The sequence below is a fragment of the Macaca mulatta genome, chromosome 13, assembly GCF_049350105.2.
Source record: "Macaca mulatta isolate MMU2019108-1 chromosome 13, T2T-MMU8v2.0, whole genome shotgun sequence".
Lineage (NCBI taxonomy): Eukaryota > Metazoa > Chordata > Mammalia > Primates > Cercopithecidae > Macaca > Macaca mulatta.
This window is the reverse complement of record NC_133418.1, coordinates 100076410-100098065: the sequence shown is the minus strand read 5'-3', so window position 1 is coordinate 100098065 and position 21656 is coordinate 100076410. Positions and strand designations below refer to the sequence as shown.

Below are 21656 nucleotides of genomic sequence, written 5' to 3'. Positions count from 1 at the left end.
TCCAGGGAAACAGAACGGGAGCCTGGGAAGTCCAAAACAGAGAAGGCAGGAAAGCCGGTAAATATGAGGATTTGTTACGGAGTTGGCCACTGGTGTGGGAGGGGGCCTTGATCCTGCTGGGACTGTCTTACGAGCCTTGCAGAAGGCACCTCAGAGCTTTCCACTGAAGGGCTGGCAGAGGTGGGTATTCGTCCTCCTGCCATCCTTCCCTGTTGGTTAAGGGTCGCCAGTCAGGGTGTTCTCTCCCTGGCTCTTCCAGGTTTGTGCAAAGGAGGCTAAGTGGTGAGCGCCTGGGAAGGAAATGGATCCTCAGTGCAGATACCTGGCAAGGTGCTGCTGGGGTGTGCCTGCAGCAGTAACGGGAGTAGAGAGGGGGACCGGGGGAATGTGGCATGTGATACTCAAGCATCCTGTGCAGGGCCCACACCCCTCGTCCATTCCTGCTGGCTCAGAGGCTCAGCAGCTTGGATCCTGTGACCTGGAGGAGAGGCGTATGGTACCCTAGGGAAAGCTGGCTCTCTGGAATCAGCTCGGCTTTGAGCATGGTCTTGATGAGAGCTGAGGACCTTGGACCAATTACTGAGCCCCCCAAGCCTGTGTCTCTGTGGTGCAGTGACAGCACTAACCCCTAGTCAGGATCCTTGTCAGGAAGGAGGGGATTCATGGGTACCAACATGGTGCGCAGCTCTCAATGGAACAAGTCAACTGGAGTTACCAGGATCTCACAGCAGACAGCTGGGCAGCCCTGAGCACTTCTGCCCCAGCGTGGCCTGCACGGCTGGGCTGGTTGCCCGCCCTAGTCCTCTCCATGACTGCATCTGGGGCCCCTCGACTCCAGCGCAGTCTTCCTCTGACAGCATCGACAGCACCGGCCAGTCTGTCCCTGTGTTGTCACTTCTTTGTCTCTGTTCCTGGTCTCTCCCTTCTTCTGCCCCGTGTTGGAGTCTCCCTGACTCTCACAGGGTCACTCCTTGGGCACTGTGGCTGGGTGTGAGAGCGTGTGTGCAGGACTGTGAATGTGAGGAGGGGTGTGAGGAATGTGTGTGAGAGTGGGGTGTGTGAGAACGTTCCTTCACATACGTGTGCATGAGTGGATGTGTGAGTGTGCATGTCTGCTAATGTACGTTCACGTTGGCCTGTGTGTGTGTGAGAATTATACCTTCATGTTTGTGAGTGCGTGTGTGACAATGTATGTTCGTGTTTGTGTGTGGGTGTGTAAATGTGCATGTGAAAATGCATTCGCATTTGTGTGTGAGTGGGTGTGTGAGTGCGAGTGTGTGTGAGAATGTACCTTCATGTTTGTGAGTGTGAGTGGGTGTGTGTGATCGTGTGCTTGTGACAATGTACCTTTGTGTTTGTGTGTGCGAGTGGGTGTATGAGCATGATTATGTCAGAACGTACTTCACGTTTGTGTGTGTGATTGTGTATGTGTGAGAGAATGCACCTTCATGTTTGTGTGAGTATAAGTGGGTGTGTGTGTGAGAGAACGTACCTTCATGTTTCTGTGTGTGGGTGTGTTAGTGTGATTGTGTGTGGAAATAAACCTTCACGTTTGTGTGAGTGGGTGATTGAGAATGTACTTTACGTTTGTGTGTGTGGGTGTGTGATTGCATGTGAGAACGTACCTTCGTGTGTGTGTGAGAATGTACCTTCACGTTTGTGTGAGTGGGTGTGATTGTGTGTGTGAGAATATACCTTCACGTTTGTGTGTGAATAGGTGTGTGATTGTGAGAACATACCTTTGTGTGAGTGTGAGTGGGTGTGATTGTGTGTATATACTTTCACATTTGTGTGTGAGTGTGAATGGGTGTGTGTGATTGGGTGTAAGAATGTACCTTCATGTTTGTGTGTGCGAGTGGGTGTTTGAGCGTGATTGTGTGTGAGACGTACCTTCACGTTTGTGTGTGAATGTGAGTGGGTATGATTGTGTGTAAGAACACACCTTTGCGTTTGTGATTCCGAGTGGGTGTGTGATTGTGAGAACGTACCTTCATGTTTGTGTGTGTGAGTGGGTATGTGAGTGTGATTGTGTGTGAGAATGTACCTTCACGTTTGTGTGTATAATTGTGTGTGAGAACGAACCTTCACGTGCATGTGTGAGTGTGCACGCATGTGCCTGGCGGTTGCCTCATCCGTCCTGGTGGGTGCCCACCTCACCTCTTCCTCCCCTCTCCTCGCTCGGTGCCATCTGCACAGGACGTGGGCCCTGCTGGCTGCCCTCGGATGCTGTTTCTAGGCCCCTGGCGCGGGCAGAGGGAAGCGGGCTGAGGATGCGCAGTGAAGACTCCAGACACCAGCGTTGCTGGGGCTGGGCGTGGTCTGTGCCCCTCCGCAGGTGTGAGCGTCTCCTCGGGAGCAAGGACCAGGATCCCTGGTTCCTCCTGCCCAGTCATTGAAACAGAGTGACTATTCCACAATATGTCATGGAAATAATGTCAATGGCACACGAGCCACAGTGCCAGTGACACCCATGGGCCCGATCCCCAGACAGCGGCAGCAGCTCCCCTTCCTGCGCCCCGCCCTCCAGGCACTGCGCGCTGCCTTCTTCTCTTTGGTTTCCCAGGTAGAGACCCCTGGCGTCCCTGTTTTGCGGGTGGGGAAGCGGGAGCGCAGAGATATGAGGTAACTTGCTCCGGCCCCAACTAGGAAGCGGCAGAGGGAGGCCCAGGCTCTGGCCACCCAGAAGTCCGGCCGGCCGTACAAGGAAGGCTCAGGAAGCTTCCTTTGGTTGTCACTGCTTCTCTGTAGCCAAGGGTGCCTCAGGGACTCAGAGCGAATCCTGGAGAGTCACAGCTCCCTGCTGGCAGTTGAAAGAGACTCCAAACACCATTCTGCTCCAGCCCAGGTGGAGACATTGAGGCCCAGAGGGGTTAAATTTGGGGAGAGAAGGACACGTGCCCACGGAGCGTGAAACGGCGTGTCGTGTGAATGCTGAGTAATTCCGAGGCCTCTGCGGGACGTCACGTTTCCAAAAGCGCCCGAGCCCTGCCCCTCCGGGAGGAGGAACCATAGAAATGTGTGCTAACAAGCCTCCCGCGGCCTGCGGGGGATAGGAGAGAGCAGGAAGCTTTCAGAACAATGGGAGTGACTAGAAAAGGCTCAGGCTGGGAGGAGATGAAGGGCCCAGCCCCACGGTCTTTCTCAAGGGTGGAAAGTCACCAGCACCCAGAAGAGCAAGGCTAAGACAGCCTGGGGAGCTGGCACAGGTTCTCCGATCTTAAAGACGCCTGTGATTAGATCCGGCTCACCGGGATATTCCAGGAGAATCTCTCCATCTCAAGGTCCTTCACTTAATCACATTTGCAAAGTCACTTTTGCCAATGTAAGGCATCATAGTCACAGTTTCTGGGGGTTAGGGTGGTGACATTTTGCGTGGACATGATTCTGCCTATCACAGCAGGCTCCTAATGTAATATAGATCCCTGTAGTACTGATTAGAGGAAGGACTCATCTTAATTCCTCCCATTACAACTTTCTCTAATGTTTCTAATCTCCATGCTGAAATAAACGAGCCTTTGCCATGTTAAATCAGAGGAGAGGAAATCATCTCAAAGGTCTGTGAAAGGGTGATTTTTGAGAAGAGACCCTACACATTTTTACTTTTTGAGATGTCTCACTCTTGTCGCCCAGGCTGGAGTGCAAAGGCAGCATCTCTGCTCAGTGCAAGCTCCATCTCCTGAGTTCAAATGATTCTCCTTCCTCAGCCTCCCGAGTAGCTGGGACTACAGGCATGCGCCACCACGCCTGGCTAATTTTTGTATTTTTAGTAGAGATGGGGTTTCATCGTGTTGGCCAGGCTGGTCTCAAACTCCTGACCTCAGGTGATCCACCCGCCTCGGCCTCCCAAAATGTTGGGATTACAGGCGTGAGCCACCGCGCCCGGCCACCCTAAAAATCTTTTAATGCAAGAGAATCCTGTAGAAAGAACTCCCACCTGTGGTTCCTTGCCACCCTCACCCCTCCCAAGTTACCCTTAGCTGCAACAGGCCAGATCCTTTGTTCCAGGAAGGCTGGTTGGGAACAAGGGGCCACCTGGAGTCAGCAGCTGAATGGATGCCTGAGGTTCATGGATTCTTTCTAAGACTTTTCCAAATCCCCTTTCTGCTGCCACTGGAATTGTCTCCCAGAAACACAGTTCAGACTGTTTGACTTCCCAATTCTTTAGCATCCAGGCTTTCCCTTGGTTAGGTCCCAGCCTACTTATTCTCTCATATAATCTGTACACCAGTCATATGAGGTAAGTACAATTGCCATATCCATTTTACAGATGAAAACACTGAGATTAGATTCATAACGTGCCTAAGGTTCCATAACTGGCAAAGGGTACTGCCCATGTTTACACCCACATCTCTGACTCCTGGGCCCAGTGCATAGACACTGTGGCCTGCTCAACATCCTGGATCATTGCTAGAGGAATCGGGGGGCTCATGCCTTCTCCTCTGCTTCGATGGGGGCCAACTTAAGCTATGGACCAGAAGGGGTGGCCCATGGGAAAGACAAAGCAGGAGGAATTAGCAGTACTGGAGGGGAGGCAGGGCCTTTATCTTAGCGGCCTTGTCTGTTCAAATCCAGAGACATCCTCTCCACCCTGGGAGGCAGGAAAGCAGCCCAGTCAGAGAGGTGGAGCCCTGGACAACAGATCTACAACAGTGCAACACCCAACCCTGGCCCAGTGGAGGCTGCAGCCTGGCCAGGAAGGGCTCAGGTCAGCTTGATTAACATATTGCTGACCCAGCCAGGTGCGGTGGCTCACGCCTGTAATCCCAGCACTTTGGGAGGCCAAGGTGGGCGGATCATGAAGTCAGGAGATCGAGACCATCCTGGCTAACACGGTGAAACCCCGTCTCTACTAAAAATACAAAAAAAAAATTAACCAGGCATGGTGGCGGGTGCCTGTAGTCCCAGCTACTTGGGAGGCTGGGGCAGGAGAATGGCATGAACCCAGGAGGTGGAGCTTGCAGTGAGCCGAGATTGCGCCACTGCACTCCAGCCTGGGTAACAGAGCGAGACTCTGTCTCAAAACAAAAACCAAACAAACAAAAAAACATATTGCTGATCCATTTTCATATCTTAAAATTAGAAACAGAAGGCCAGGTGCGGTGGCTCAAGCCTGTAATCCCAGCACTTTGGGAGGCTGAGACGGGGGGATCACGAGGTCAGGAGATGGAGACCATCCTGGCTAACACGGTGAAACCCCGTCTCTACTAAAAAAATACCAAAAAAAACTAGCCGGGCGTGGTGGCGGGCGCCTGTAGTCCCAGCTACTTGGGAGGCTGAGGCAGGAGAATGGCGTGAACCCGGGAGGCAGAGCTTGCAGTGAGCTGAGATCCGGCCACTGCACTCCAGCCTGGGCGACAGAGTGAGACTCTGTCTCAAATTTTAAAAAAAAAATTAGAAACAGAAGTACAAGCTCCGGCTATTCTATTTATCAAATCAGAGCAGAGTGAGGCTGACGTTTGTGGAAGCTGAGGTTTCTCTGCTCACCTTGGTCATTTAGGGCACCCTCTCCTTGTTCCCCTGTCAGTGTCCAGGTCTCCCCAGTTCTTGCCTTCTTCCCTCTCTCCCGTCTCAAAACACTGTGTCAGGACCAGATCCCAGAGAGTGCCCCACCTGGAGGTGATAATGATTTGAATGTTAAGGCTGGGTCTTTAATTCTGTGTCTTCATGCTTCTGCTCTGAACCACTTAGGAAGTAGATCCAGAAATCAGGCAGTTGGGGCGCAACAGATCAGTTTCAGATGGATGAAAGTTGAGTTGGAGGCTGGGGCTTAGGTGTGTGGCCACAGCCTGGGATAATGCTTCACTTTGGACTTGAACTCCTCACCCCATCACAGGCAAGTGGGTTGCCACAGGCCTCCCTGGAGGGGTGGAGCCTGCCTGGGGAATATGGAATAGTAGGAAGGGGCTAGATCACAGAAGGCCTTGGATGCCTAGCTAAAACGTCTAAATTTGGGCTTTGTGTTTTATAGGAGTTGTTGAGGATTCTTTTGAGTAGATGACATGTCCTGACCTGCTACATTCTTTCAGAGGATTGATTTGGGATAAAAGATGGTTTGGAAAAGAAAGACTGTCAAGAGAAAACTGGGCCGGGTGCGGCAGCTCACACCTGTAATCCCAGCACTGTGGGAGGCCGATCCTCCCACCTCAGGCGGGTGGATCACCTGAGATCAAGAGTTTGAGACCAGCCTGGCTAACATGGCGAAATCCCGTCTCTACTCAAAATACAAAAATTAGTGGGGTATGGTGGCGCATGCCTGTAATCCCAGCTACTCGGGAGACTGAGGCAGAGGAATCGCTTGAACCTGGGAGGCGGAGGTTGCAGTGAGCCAAGATCTTGCCACTGCACTCCAGCCTGGGTGATACAGCGAGACTCTGTCTCAATAAAAAAAAAAAAAAAAAAAAAAAAAAAGAGGGAGAAAACCGCTGAGAAGATGCAAACTAATCACTCCTGGAAGATAGTGGTCTGAATCTAAGTAATGCTCTCTAGTATTCATTCCACAAGGGTCTCAGGCGTCTCATGAAATCTCAGGCTGACTTACACTCACATTAGACACATTCAGGTTTTGGGTTGAGCATATCCATGAGTATTTGCAGATAGTAATTCTTATAACTATTAAATAATTCATGCTGACATTGTTTTCCCTGTTGTGTTCTTGAAAAAGATGCTGTTTACCGCACAGGCAGTGGTGAAAATAAATTAGCCACCTGCTTTGCCACCCCTTTTCCAATCTTGCTGTGTCCCATGGGGGATGCAGGCTCTGCTGGGCACCTTTCTGAAAGTGTTCTTTTCAGTAGAATATGTGCTGAGCTTTTTTGCAAAATCAGGCCTTAAAAAAAAGTTACACTTTTTAATTTTCATTTAAAAAATTTCTTTTTCACTCCATTAAAATTCATCTCCATGAAATGGGTTCAGAGTGGTTTTAGCAATTCTGTCTGTCACCCATTCTAAGATACTGCTGGCGCCACGTGCAGCCACCCCCTGCTGAATGGGAAGCAAGTGGCAGAGCCGAGTGTGCACCTGGAACCCCAGTGTTGAGGTCTCTGGTCAAGGCGGCCCCCACTCTCCTTTCATTCGCAACCCCCCACCCCCAGCCCACACTACCTGCCAGTTTTACATCTGTTTGGACAGGAAGCCTTACAACCCTGCTCTGCTATTTTTAGGAAGCGCTCACATTGAGTCAGCCTTTCTGCTGGATTCACGCCCTCTGCTTGATGGTTCTCGGGCTGTCTGCCTTTTCAGCAGGAGCCTCAGGCTCACATCCTCAGACAGGGAGCACAACGCTTCTCTTCTCCCTGCCTGTCTCAGCTTTGGTCTGCACCCCCATTTTTATCACCTTCCTAGAACAAGGGCAGGCTTTTAGGGGGTCCATATTTTCTTGTTTCTCTCATTAACAGTCTCCCCACAAGTCATGCACATTAACATGGATAGAGCTGGAGGCCCTTCCTCTTTTTCACAATTGTGCATTAATGTAGCTATAAGTGGGAACCTTTTTTTTTTTAAATCAAGTCTACATTCAAAAATGCTTTTAAACTAAAAATAACTGCATTTAAATAACTTTAGGCAGAATGATATAAAGGAGGATTTAAATGTTAGCTGTAAATTGATACTCTTCATTCTTATCAATTCTTATCATTTCTTATCCCAGAGTATAGCCAAGTGACTGTTATAGAAAAGGTGCTTAATAAATGCTTGATGGAGGAAAGAATAAATGAATAAATTCTGTAATGTTAATAGTTTGGTGATGTATCCCTCTCAAGGGTGAAACTTGTAATTTAACACTCAGAACTTTTCTTTAATAAATTGCAAATGGTAGAGTTTTCAGGCATCTGTCCAGGTTGCACCAGAAATATTTCAGGCAACTGAAATATTTCTTTGGCTGAGGGGCTCTGGTGCCCCTCAAAGGCCAGGTCTGATTCCCAACAAAGCCAACTCTAGTCATCTTCCTAGGAGATTTTATAAACCAGGGAACTAGTTAAACACATTTCATTGAGAAAGTTACACCAAGATTTGATCAATTCAATTTAAAATGGCTTAACCAGTAAAGAAAATGTATTACCTCTAAAACAAGCAGTCTTTGGATAGGACAAGTCTAAGGTTAGTTATTCTAGTGGCTCAATAATGACATTAAGGTCTGTGCACTTTCCGCTTCTTCCCAGCTACCTCGAGGGTATTAGCTTTGCTATCACAGGCTTACACTCCTTATGGTTGCAAGGTGGCTGCCACAACTGCAGCATCATATGCAGACATGACAGTGTTCAACAGAGAGGAACAGTTTCTTCCCCTGCCTCTCTTTCAGGACTTCAGAGTACCTTACCAGAAGCTCCTCAGAAAAATGTCCCATATATATTATATATATAAAATATTTATATATTTTTATAAATATATATATTTTAATATAATATATGGGAGAGATATATATATATATTTATTTTTTTTTTTTTTTTTGAGACAGGGTCTCATTCTGTCACTCAGGTTGAAGTGCAGTGGCGTGATCTTGGCTCACTGCAGCCTCAACCTCCTGGGCTTAAGCGATCCTCCCACCTCAGCCACCCTTTGTAGCTGGAACTACAGGCATGTGCCACCACACCCTGTTCCCTTATACCTTTTTGGCCAGAGTAGGGTCACATGCCCACTTCCAAACTAACACTGGCAATAGAACTGGTACCACTGTGGACAATTTCAATCATTCGTGGTTTACAATTGAGCCATATAGCAGAGGCAGAGACACCTAAACACATTAGGACCCTTCCAGCAAGGATAAAGGGAGGGAGAGCTATAGGATGGGCCATCTACAGTGCTGGCTCTAGCGCCCCTCAAAGGCCAGGTCTGATTCCCAACAAAGCCAACTCTAGTCATTTTCCTAGGAGATTTTATAAACCAGGGAACTAGCTAAACACATTTCATTGAGAAAGCTACACCAATATTTGATCAGTTAATGAGAAATACATTTAGCTGTTAAGGGTACCCCCACTTTTCTTGCTTCCTTACTCTCAAGGAGACCCCTGTTTTCAACATTTTCAGTTGTATTCTGTGACTTTTTTTGTTTGGCTGGGAATGATGTGGTTGAGGGATCTACAATCTATTTCACAGTTCAGCAACAGATGTCACTCATTCATTCATTCATTCATTTATCAAATATTTATTATGCTTTTATTAAGCACTGCAGATACAAATATTTTTAGAAAGTTCAGGTTTTTGTGGAGACCCTGCCCTCCTAAGGAGAAGATCTACTAAATGTGCCTGGGTAGCAGAGAAGACTCCGGAAAACCTTTCAGAAAAGGAGTTGTTGGAGCTAGATGTAAAAGTTAAGTTTTCCAGGTGGACAGAGGGGGAGGGAGGGCGTGTTGGGTCGAGGGCAGCATGACAAAGGCACAGGCCGTGTGCCATGGTGTGTTCAGAGAACACCACGCTCAGCGTGCCTAGAGGACGGGAGAGGGTAAAGAGGTGGAAACACAGAGGCGGAAGATGGAAGGAGGTCGGATAGGGATGGGCTCTGAAGTCAGGCCCCAGTTTGAATCCAGGTCCCACTTTTGCAACAGCTCAATGGTTGCCTTCATGTCCCAGGGCTGCCATAACAAATTACCACAAACTGGGTGGCTTAAAACAAGTTATTCGCTCATGCTTCTGAAGGTCAGAGGTCCAAAATGGGGGTATGTTGGGTGTTGGCAAGGCTGTTTCCCTCTGAAGGCTCTGAGGACGAATCCAGCCTATGCCTCTCCCCTAGCTGCTGGTGGCTGCTGGCAGCCTCAGGTGCTCCTTTGCTTGGGGCTTTAAAATTCCATGCTCTGCCTCTGGCTTCACTAAGCCTGCCTTTCTCTGTGTGCCTCTCTGTCTCCCCTCCCCTCCTCTCCCCTCCCTTCCCCTCCCCTCCCCTCCCCTTCCCTTCTCTTTGGAGTTGACAATGGATTTAGGGCCTGCCTTAACTCAGGATGATCTCATCTCAAGGTCTTTACCTTAATCACATCTGCAAAGACCCTATTCCAGATAAGTTCTAGTGGGCCCATCTTTGGTAGACCGTAATGCAGCCACTACAGTAGTCTTAGATAATTAACTTACCCTCTCCAAGCACTTTTCCTAATGCAAAGTATAGGGATAAAATATTTATCCTAAGTGGTTATTGTGAGATTCAAATACAATGCTTTTTCATTGCTTAGTAAGTACTTGGTCTATAGTAAGTGCTCAATAAATGGTAGGAACGTGGATATTATCCTATAGGCAACAGAAAGCTTCATAAAGTAGGTGTTTGAGGAGGGAGAAAAAGAAGTTGCTTTCCAAATTTGCCCTCTTTTTTTGTTTGTTTTTTTTTTGTTTTTTTTTAAGATAGAGTCCCGCTGTGTTGCCCAGGCTGGAGTGCAGTGGTGCGATCTCCGCTCACTGCAACCTCCACCTCCTGGGTTCAAGCGATTCTCCTGCCTCAGCCTCCCGAGTAGCTGGGATTACAGGTACGTGCCACCATGCCAGCTAATTTTTGCATTTTTAGTAGAGACGGGGTTTTACCATGTTGGCCAGGCTGATCTCAAACTCCTGACCTCAGGTGATCTGCCTGCCTTGGCCTCCCAAAGTGCTGGGATTACAGGCATGAGCCACCACGCCCGGCCAGGGATGTGCAAGCGCCTAGGTGATGCTGAGGCCACTTTGAAAATCACTGGCCTGCACATCTGCTGTGCTTTGCAAATAGTAGATGCTCAATAAGTCCTTTTTGCAATGAATCCCATACTTTCTAAAATGAAGCTTCTCTCTTAGGGCGACAAAGACTATTCAAGACTTAATACCAACTAATAATGCCGACTGCAGACTGCTCGTGAGTTGTCAGGCCTTCCTGCATACGACTTTAAATCATGATATCAATTAATTAGACTTCAGCCAAATCCATCCTAATACACACACTTTACAAAATCCCAAACCTTGCTCCATTAAACATTCCTTGGCAATATGTAAGGGATACTCTCTGGTGCAAGATTGAGAAGCTTTGGGGCATTGATTAACTTCATCAGGTCTATAGGGAAAATCACAAGAAGTGAGTAGCCTTTACGCCTCTGATAGTGAAAAACGGTGTGGTGTTGCCTTTAACAGCCATATATATATATGTATTTTTTTTTTTTTTTTGAGATGGAGTCTCACTCTTGTTGCCCAGGCTGAAGGGCAATGACATGATCTTGGCTCACTGCAACCTCTGCCTCCCGGGTTCAAGCAATCCTCCTGCCCTAGCCTCCTAAGTAGCTGGGATTACAAGTGCCCACCACCACTCCTGGCTAATTTTTATATTTTTAATAGAGAAGGGGTTTCACCATGTTGACCAGGCTGGTCTTGAACTCCTGACCTCAGGTGATCTGCCTTTCTTGGCTTCTCAAAGTGCTGGGATTACAGGCATGAGCCACCACGCCTGGCCTAACAGCTATATTTTAAAACACTGTCATCAGTCAGCATACTTAGTGCCTCCTCAAGTGCCCTGTGAGGAATCCTATGAGAGAGAAGACTTTGAGACATAATCCCCACCCCAAGCACTAAAAATGTAGTCGAGGAGATGAGATCAGAGGGAAGGTTCCTGAGGGGTGGGAGGAAAGCTTGGCTGCTGGAGACTGCATTAGAGCCAAGTTCACTTTCCCCCTTTCCTGGAGTCAACAAAGTGCCAAGCCACAGTTTGCTGTCACAGCTTATGAGATCTTATTGGTCGGTGGTGTTATTTCTCCTCAACTTGAAATCAACCATAGTGAGTATTTATACTACAGGAGCCAAGCAAAAGCTACAAATCAGGGTTTCCCCCAACCCCCTCCCAAGGGAACCAGTTCGCCAGCGCACCAGTCACTCCTCGGGCCTGGTTGAAGCAGCCTGGGAGGTTGCAGTTGCAGTTTCCAAGAGGAGCGTGGCATGAAATTGGGTCTGATGTGGCACCAGAGCCTCAGGGTGGTGATGGCTGGAAGAGAGGCCTGAGGGGATGGGCCTCGTGTCTGGGATGGGAAAAGTGGCCCAGAGTTACCAACCCTCCAGGGGGCAGGGGGCAGAGCAGGGGAGGCCTAGGGCCAGCCTGGACAACTAGGAGGACCAGTGCTCATACCTCCAGTCTGGAGGCCATGGAGGGACCAATGACATCAGTGGGAGATTGACCAGTGGGACCAGCTAGAGGCAGTCAAGGCCGTGAGGGTAGGGGATGGCAAGAGGACAGAAAACGTTTCTCCTGGCCAAGATGAGAGGTGAGGTACCCCAGCCCCAACTTTAGGTCTTCCCTGGGGAGAAAGAGGGGAGCAGAAATGTGAGGGCGAGATGATCTTGCATTTACTGAGTTTTAATCTTGAGTTAATTGTGTTTGAAACCAGAAGTGACTAACTTACCTTAAGAGGCAAATTTTAAGTTTTCCCATCCTTGGTGAAAATGTGAGCATGGGAGCCAAGATAACTCCTATTTCATAAAAGAATATCTTTGAACATCTGCATCTTATGGACTTGCTACTGAAAAAAAAATTTTTTTGCTTCTCCCACCCCCACCAAAATCAAGTCAGGATGAGCTCTTTTCCAGGAAACATTTTTCCTTTCTTTTATTTATTTTTTCTGAGTTGGGATCTCACTCTGTCACCCAGGCTAAAGTGCAGTGGCATGACCATGGCTCACTACAGCCTCAAATTCCTCGGTTCAAGTGATCATCCCTCCTCAGCCTCCTGGGTAGCTGGGATTACAGGCCCAAACCACCACACCACCGCAAACAGCTAATTTTTAAAATTTTTATTTTTTAACTTTTTATAAAGACAGGATCTTGCCGGGCGCAGTGGTTCATGCCTGTAATCTCAGCACTTTGAGAGCCCGAGGCGGGCCAATCACGAGATCAGGAGATCAAGACCATCCTGCTTAACACAGTGAAACCCCGTCTCTACTAAAAATGCAAAAAATTAGCCAGGCATGGTGGCGGGTGCCTGTAGTCCCAGTTACTAGGGAGGCTGAGGCAGGAGAATGGTGTGAACCCAGGAGACGGAGCTTACAGAGAGCCAAGATCGCGCCACTGCACTCCAGCCTGGGCGACAGAGCGAGACTCCGTCTCAAAAAAGAAAAAAAAGAAAGACAGGATCTTTACATTGCCCAGGCTAGTTTCGAACTCCTGGCCTCAAGTGATCCTCCCACCTCGGCCTCCCAAAGTGCTGAGACTATAGGCGTAAGCCACCACACCCATACTACTGAAAATGTCAAACCTGTGATTTCATCTCAAACCTTTGTAAAATGAGATATCATAATCACTATTTCATGTAGTGGAAATTTAAGGGTTTTCTTTAATTAAAATAAAAGAGGGCTTACCCAGGCATGGTGGTGCACACCTATAGCCCCTGTTCCTCAGGAGGCTGAGGTGGGTGGATTCCTTGAGTCCAGGAGTTTGAGACCAGCCTGGGCAACATGGCAAAAACCCATCTCTAAAAAGAAATACAAAAATTAGCTGTGTGTGGTGGTATGCACCTGTGGTCTCGGGAGGCTGAGATGGCAGGATCACTTAAGCCTGAAAAGTGGAGGCTGCAGTGAACTGAGATCACACCATTGCATTCCAGCCTGGGTGACCGAGGGAGACTGTCTCAAAAAAAAACTATCATCAATCTTCTGTGTATATTATTGCTTAAAAAATAAGCGTTCAACAATGCCTTAGGAAAAGCATAATTCATTCATATATATATATATATATATATATTTTTTTTTTTCCTCCCGAGACAGAGTTTCGCTCTTATGATCAGGCTGGAGTGAAGTGGCATGATCTTGGCTCACTGCAACCTCCGCCTCCCCGGGTTCAAGCAATTCTCCTGCCTCAGCCTCCCAAGTAGCTGGGATTATAGGCACCTGCCACCACTCCTGGCTGATTTTTGTACTTTTAGTAGAGACGGGGTTTTGCCATGTTGGCCAGGCTGGTCACGAACTCCTGACCTCAGGCGATCCACCTGCCTTGGCCTCCCAAAATGTTAGGATTACAGGTGTGAGTCCCTCTGCCCAACCAATTTGCTAATATTTTAAAAATTAATTTCTATTTTTTCCTCTCCTTTTTTTGCCGGAGTGGGAGGTGTTGAAGAAATCCCCCCAAAGAGTAGGTCTCTCCCAGCCTCCCCACCTGTTCTTAGATTATTAAACTCTCAGTTAATGTTGCAGTGGAATTATATGCAAGAAGCCTGGGAAACCTAGTTTTTACTCACTTTGTAAAATTTCATAAAATAATGGTCTTTAAAAAGGACCTCAGGTGTTATCTAATTAAATGGCCTCATCTAATAACGGAGGAAACCTAATCTCAGAAGGTGAATCCACTTGCCCAAGGCTACTCTATTAATGAACAGGAGAGATAAGACTCTATCCCAAGTCTTCTAATTTCAATTCTGCTGCTGCTGTGTTATATGAGAGTGGAGTTTGCGGATATATAACTACTTTAAGTGGATTTGAAATCCCAGCCAGGGAGCACTGATTGCTATGTTAGCTTTCTGAAAAACTTCTAAGTCATTAAAAGCTTGTTTTCCCTGTAGTCTGAAATTTCTACTAATGTAAAGAGAAGCAGGATTTCATGACAGCCTAGAGTCACCATACTGTAAGAGGTCCCCACAAACAGCTTCAGAGTGAGTTAAAAAAAAAAAAACTGGTGCTATGCTTAGCTTTTGGATTTGTATAGTTTTTAGATGACCAAAGTACACTGTAGTTGACATTCATTGGGAAAACTCAAACAATATAGACAGGATTGGACGAAAAGTGAAACTATCCTAACCCCATTCCCTAAATTGCACTTCCTGGAGACAAGCTTTAGAGTTTGGTGAATACAAACCACCTTTTCCTTGTATAGTGCTAGTGATTCTAACACAAAATGCCAGGCCACTTTTGGGGGTGAGGATGGGGCGGGAAACAGCCCCTTTAGAGCTTCCTGGGTTTTAACTATGACAAAAGAATGTTAGGAACATGAAAATCACTCAGAAACAAAATCCTTAGAGTGGGTCTCTCCCTATCTCCTGCCTCATAGGTTATTTAACTCTCAGTTACTGGCCTGGGTGGAGGTCCCTTAAGACATGATTTTCAAACCATTCTGGAGGCATCAGAGGTCCCATAAGACTTTAAAATTTCATTAAAAAAAAAAAAAAAGTGGCCAGGCATGACCGCTCATGCCTGTAATCTCAGCACTTTGGGAGGCAAAGGCAGGTAGACTGCTTGAGCCCAGGAGTTCGAGAGCAGCCTGGGCAACACAGGGAGACATTGTCTCTACAAAAAATAGGAAAAATTAGCCAGGCGTGGTGGCATGTGCCTGTGGTCCTAGTTACTCAAGAGGTTGAGGTGGGAGGATCACTTAGGCCGGGGAGGCAGAGGTTGCAGTGAGCCGAAATTGCACTACTGCACTCCAGCCTGGGCGGCAGAGCGAGACTCCGTCTCAAAAAAAAAAAAAAAAAAAAAAAAAAAAATTAAAAAAAAGAAAGCAAGAAAAGAAAGAAAACGTAGACTGGGTGTGATGGCTCACGCCTGTAATCTCAGCACTTTGGGAGGCTGAGATGGGCGGATCACGAGGTCAGGAGATCGAGACCATCCCGGCCAACATAGTGAAACCCCGTCTCTACTAAAAATGCAAAAATTAGCTGGGTGCGGTGGTGCATGCCTGTAATCCCAGCTACTCGGGAGGCTGAGGCAGGAGAATTGCTTGAACCAGGGAGTCGGAGGTTGCAATGAGCCAAGATCGTACCACTGCACTCCAGCCTGGCGACAGAGTGAGACTCTGTCTCAAGAGAAAAAAAAAAAGAAAGAAAACATAATAAGTACATCCACCAAATTCCATATTCTAAAGCACTCATGTTAACTCTTTCTTGGTTTGGGCACACCTCAGAAAGAAGTTTCTGTCATTCCTCTGCATACATGCAGGATTTGATGAGGAAAATTGTCTGTGGTGGTCTTTTAAAAGTATATAGACCTCTTCAGGAGAATTGCTTGAACCCAGGAGGCGGAGATTGTGGTGAGTCAAGATCGCGCCATTGCACTCCAGCTTGGGCAACAAGAGCAAAACTCCCTTTCAATAAATATATATATATATCTTTATGTCCATCTAAGCAACCTGGTAAAGTAGGTACAATATGACTTACAAGTGGGAAGCAGAATATTTTAAAATTTGGATCCTGAGCCTGATAGTGTATAGTGGGAAGCTGGGTTCTGAAAATGGGCAGTCTTGGGTTTGAATAGCTTCTTGCCCCTGCCCCCAAGGCTGGAGTGCAGTGGTGCAATCACAGCTCACTTGATCTCCCAGGCTCATGTCATCCTCCCACCTCAGCCTCCCGAGTAGCTGGGACTACTCGTGTGCCACCATGCCTGGCTAATTTTTGTGCTTTTTGTAGAAACAGGATTTCACCATGTTACCCAGAGTGATCTTGAATGCCTGAGCTCAAGCAATCCTCTGTGTCTTGGCCTTCTAAAGTACTGGGATTGCAGGTGTAAGCCACCTCTCCCTGCGTGAATAGCTTCCTGTGTGGCCTCTGATGAGGCATTTAACCTCTCTGAATCTCGGTTTTCTCATCCGTAAAACGGGGATAACAATATAAAAATAAAAGACATCCATATTCTTAAGAGTCATTGGTTATTTCTGGAACTTCTCTTTGACTTTCTTTCTTTCTTTTCTCTCTCTCTCTCTCTCTTTCTTTTTCTTTTAACATTTATTCCATTCACTGTACTCAATTCTTTCACTTTTTTTTTTTCCAGCTGGAATCTTGTTCTGTCACCAGCCTGGAGTGCAGTGGCACGATCTCGGCTTGCTGCAACCTCTGTCTCCCGGGTTCAAGTTATTCTCCTGTCTCAGCCTCCCGAGTAGCTGGGATTACAGGCATGCACCACCATGCCCAGTTAATTTTTGTATTTTTAGTAGAGACGGGGTTTCACCATGTTGGCCAGGCTGGTCTCAATCTCCTGACCTCTCATGATCCGCCTGCCTCGGCCTCCCGAAGTGCTGGGATTTCAAATGTGAGCCACCACACCCGGCCCTCTTTGGCTGTCTAAGGTGATTTAATATCTCATAATTTCTACCATCTAGCATCTTTCTAACTACCCTTCTCAAGACCCCAGTCTTCTACTCCATCTAATCAAATCTTTCTCTTCCTTTAGGCAGTCCCCAGCCTCCGGGAGTCTTGTTCATTTCTTTGGAAGAACAGCTTAGCTCTCTGCCTCACAGCACAATGCCGGAGTACCTTCCCTCAGAGCTAAAATTTCATCAGGAAGCAGCATTAAACAGAGCCTCTGCCTAACACTGCCTGCAGCACAAAGCCCAGCAAAAGCTCTTAACCCAGTGTCCTTGAATACGATTCATTTTCTTGGGCAAGGTGCTCTCCTCCACCAGCATCTGTGAGCAGGAGAGATTACCATCTTCAGATCTAAACCCTGCCATCTTCCTCAGGAGGCACAACTGCCTATTCGCTTCTTCTAGAAGGGGTGAAGTTACCAATGTGAACTTACAGATTTGTCCTAATAAAATGTTGCTTTTAGCTCTTTAATATATAGGGATCCCATGTTGGAGTTTACTAGAAATACAGGGTTCAGTCACTAGAAAAACAGTTGACAACCACTGACTTGGGGCTTTTCTGTTTGCTCCCTGCTAGTCAGAAGGAAGACAGTTTGTTCTATTTTCTTTTCTTTTTTTTTTTTTTAATGAGACAGAGTTTCACTCTTGTCGCCCAGGCTGGAGTGCATGGTGCGATCTCGGCTCACTGCAACCTCTGCCTCCCAGGTTTAAGCAATTCTCCTGCCTTAGCCTCCCCAGTAGCTGGGATTACAGGCATGTACCACCACTCCCAGCTAATTTTTGTATTTTTAGTAGAGATGGGATTTTACCATGTTGGCCAGGCTGGTCTCGAACTCCTGACCTCAGGTGATCCACCCACCTCAGCCTCCTAAAGTGCTAGGATTACAGGCGTGAGCCACCGTACTTGGCCTTATTTTCCTTTTGAACCACAAAGATCCTTTCTTTCTTCAGTATTTATTCAATTAACTTTCTTTCTCTCATACTCCAAAACTAGCAGAATGTTTACATCCTGACATCTGAGGACACAAGACCCTCTCATCTTAATTTCTCTTAATCATAGCAGATTTTTACATTCTCTTCCTAATATAAATGCGTTTATGAGTTACAGCTGCTGATTTTATAATTACCAACGAATTGGTTTTGGATGCAAGGAGACATTTTCTTCAAGTCATAGCATTTAGAACAGTCAACTGACCAGAATTTTAACGAGGTGATATTATGGTACGTATTTGTTTATATAACTAAAACAACAAACTTAGATTTTAGATATTTTCCCTTAAAATGAACCCAACTTTCAACTGCTTTAGAAGAATATGTTGATATATCTCATTATGAATATACAAACTTGTATATAAAGAAATCCCTAACTAAATGGTTGGAACTATTTCCTTTAATTTAATTTTATTATTTTATTTTATTTTGAGACTGGAGTCTCACTCTGTTACCCAGGCTGGTATGCAGTGGCATGATCTCAGCTCACTGCAAGCTCCGCCTCCTGGGTTCAAGTGCTTCTCTTGCCTCAGCCTCCTTAGTAGCTGGGACTACAGGTGTTCACCACCACCCCCGGCAAATTTTTGTATTTTTAGTAGAGACGGGGGTTTCGCCACATTGGTCAGCCCGGTCTTGAACTCCTGACCTCGAGTGATCCCCGCCCCGACCTTGGCCTTCCAAAGTGCTGGGATTATAGGCGTGAGCCACTGCGCCCGGCCGGAACTATTTCCTTTAGGCCAACCTGAAAAACTGAGGTTGGCATAATGATAATGGTTGAGCTCTCAAAAAAATAAATAAAAGCATTTAACAACCTACATGATCTTCAGTATATGGTAGCAATGAGTATTAATTCTGAAATTGTATCTTGAAGATTTCTAAAAAATGCAATCTTGAGAAATAAATTACAGAAAAAAAGAAACTCTTCAAAACACAAATTTTAAAAAATGACACTAGACTGTAAGCTCCACAGGGCAGGGATTTTTGTCACTTCTGCGCTCTGCTAGATCTCCGGCGCCTAGAAAAGGGCCTGGCACATGGTAGGTGCTCAGTAAATACATGGTGAATGAATATATATATATATATTTGAGACAGAGTCTGGCACTGACGCCCGGGCTGGAGTGCAGTGGTGCGATCTCGGCTCACCGCAACCTCTGCCTCCCAGGTTCAAGTGATTCTCCTGCCTCAGCCTCCAGAGTAGCTGGGATTACAGGTGCCGGCCACCATGCCCAGCTAATTTTTTGTATTTTTAGTAGAGATGGGGTTTCACTATGTTGGCCAGGCTGGTTTCGAATGCCTGACCTCGTGATCCACCCACCTCGGCCTCCCAAAGTGCTGGAATTACAGGCGTGAACTACTGCGCTCGGCTGGTGAATGAACACTTTCAACAATAAAGTTTGATTAAAAATTTAAGAAATTACAAGTGCCCTCGATAGGCAATCGATCAACTGGAAACTAAAAAGCCAGATAATTTTGCATCTTAAATTGACCGTGAAACAAATTGAATAAGTCCAGTTTTTCTTTTCCATTTACAACTGGTTATTGGTTTAAAAAGCAGCCACTTCCCGGCGGCCTTTGCGGGAACAAGATGGCAGCCCCCATACCTCAAGGCCAGTTCTGGTGACTCAGTCCTCAGCTATAGTTCCAGTAAGAACTAAAAAACGTTTCACACATCCTGTTTTTCAACCTAAATTTAAAACAGAAAAAGTTTATGGAACATGCCCGGAAAGCAGGATTGGTTATTCCTCCAGAAAAATCGGACCGTCCCATACATCTGGCCTGTACAGCTGGTATATTTGATGCCTATGTTCCTCCTGAGGGTGATGCACGCATATCATCTCTTTCAAAGGAGGGACTGATACAGAGAACTGAACGAATGAAGAAGACTATGGCATCGCAAATGTCAATCCGGAGGATAAAAGACTATGATGCCAATTTTAAAATAAAGGACTTCCCTGAAAAAGCTAAGAATATCTTTATTGAAGCTCACCTTTGTCTCAACAACTCAGACCATGACCGACTTTATACCTTGGTAACTGAACACTGTTTTCCAGACATGACCTGGGACATCAAATATAAGACCGTCCGCTAGAGCTTCGTGGAATCTTTAGAGCCCTCCCATGCTGTTCAAGTTCGCTGTTCAAGTATGATGAACCAGGGCAACGTGTACGGCCAGGTCACCGTATGCATGCACACCCGGCAGACTCTGGCCATCTATGACCGGTTTGGCCGGTTGATGTATGGACAGGAAGATGTACCCAAGGATGTCCTGGAGTATGTTGTATTCGAAAAGCAGTTGACAAACCCATATGGAAGTTGGAGAATGTATAGCAAGATCGTTCCCCCATGGGCACCCCCTAAGCAGCCCATCCTTAAGACGGTGATGATCCCTGGCCCTCGGCTGAAACCAGAAGAAGAATATGAAGAGGCACAAGGAGAGGCCCAGAAGCCTCAGCTAGCCTGATGACAAAAATGACTTCTGGGGTGAAGCCTGGGTGATGAGGCTGCTGGAAGCTTTGAAGTCTCCCATTCCCATCATGCTATAGAAAGAACTACCTTTGTTCTCTCCCATCCTGCTCAGGTCTTTTCAGTAGTCTCATCCTCAGCAACCATGGCTGATGGCTGGGCCCTAGCAGGTGGCAGGTATAACATGGCCATGTACACTCTTCTTTTTTAAATTTTATGTCAAGCTTCTGAGGCTAGATGAAAGACAGTATGTTTCAGAGAACATTGGATACCAGTTTTTTCCACAGCAGGGACTGTGAGAGAGAACCAGCAGCATCCTCTTTGTAATCACAGGGCAGGGATCAGAGTTTGAAATAAAACGCTGTCAGAGTGTTGGTTAAAAAAAAAAAAAAAAAAAAAAAAGCAGCCAAACACCCCAGTTGAGAAAAACCAAGTAATTAGATATATTTTAATATATAAAATGTTACACTTGTTAAATGTTATTGACCATAGCTTTCTCATCCCTGCTTATGATCCTTGTTGGCTTTTATTTTCTAACATTCTTTAGGCTGCAGGTAACAAAAAGCAAACTCCAACTAAACTGAAGCAGTAAACGAGTGGAAGGACTCTGAGGTGACTGATGAGCTTGACAAACAAGCTCATGGGCCCTCCCTGAAGGACTAGAAGGCAAGGCTGAAAACCATCAGGACTCTGCCTCTCGCTGGATGTCTGCTTCATTCTCAATTTTTTCCCATGAGGTTGGAATCAACGTTGTCAGCATCACTGGGACTTCTTTCTTTCCTGAGAGAAAATATCTTCCTAGCTCCAGTTAGAGAGATCCTAGGGAGCGACACCTATGTGACCTATTTGGGGTCACATTCCTGTCCTGTGGACGGGTGTCTGTGACCAGGGAAGAAAGATCGGAAAGAACTTGAACTTTGAGGCCAGGCGCAATGGCTCAGCAGTGGCTCATGCCTGTAATCCCAGCACTCTCGGAGGCCGAGGTGGGTGGATCACTTGAGGTCAGGAATTTGAGACCAGCCTGGCAACATGGCGAAACCCTGTCCCCATCTCCACTAAAAATACAAAAATTAGCCAGGCGTAGTGGCGGACACCTGTCATTTCAGCTAATTGGGAGGCTGAGGCAGGAGAATTGCTTGAACCCGGGAGGTAGAGGCTGCAGTGAGCTGAGATCACACCATGGTACTCCAGACTGGGTGACAGAGTGAGACTCCATC

General features: G+C 46.8%; 1 pseudogene across 1 annotated transcript; it reads left to right on the top strand.

Annotated features, from left to right (window-relative positions):
* The first annotated feature begins 385 nt into the window (after window positions 1–385).
* LOC693728 (large ribosomal subunit protein mL45-like) lies at window positions 386–20835 on the top strand (annotated as a pseudogene). Its single transcript, XR_013402567.1, has 5 exons — window positions 386–491; window positions 2197–2335; window positions 2488–2622; window positions 9725–9750; window positions 19529–20835. The product of XR_013402567.1 is annotated as a large ribosomal subunit protein mL45-like (transcript).
* Window positions 20836–21656: the final 821 nt, after the last annotated feature.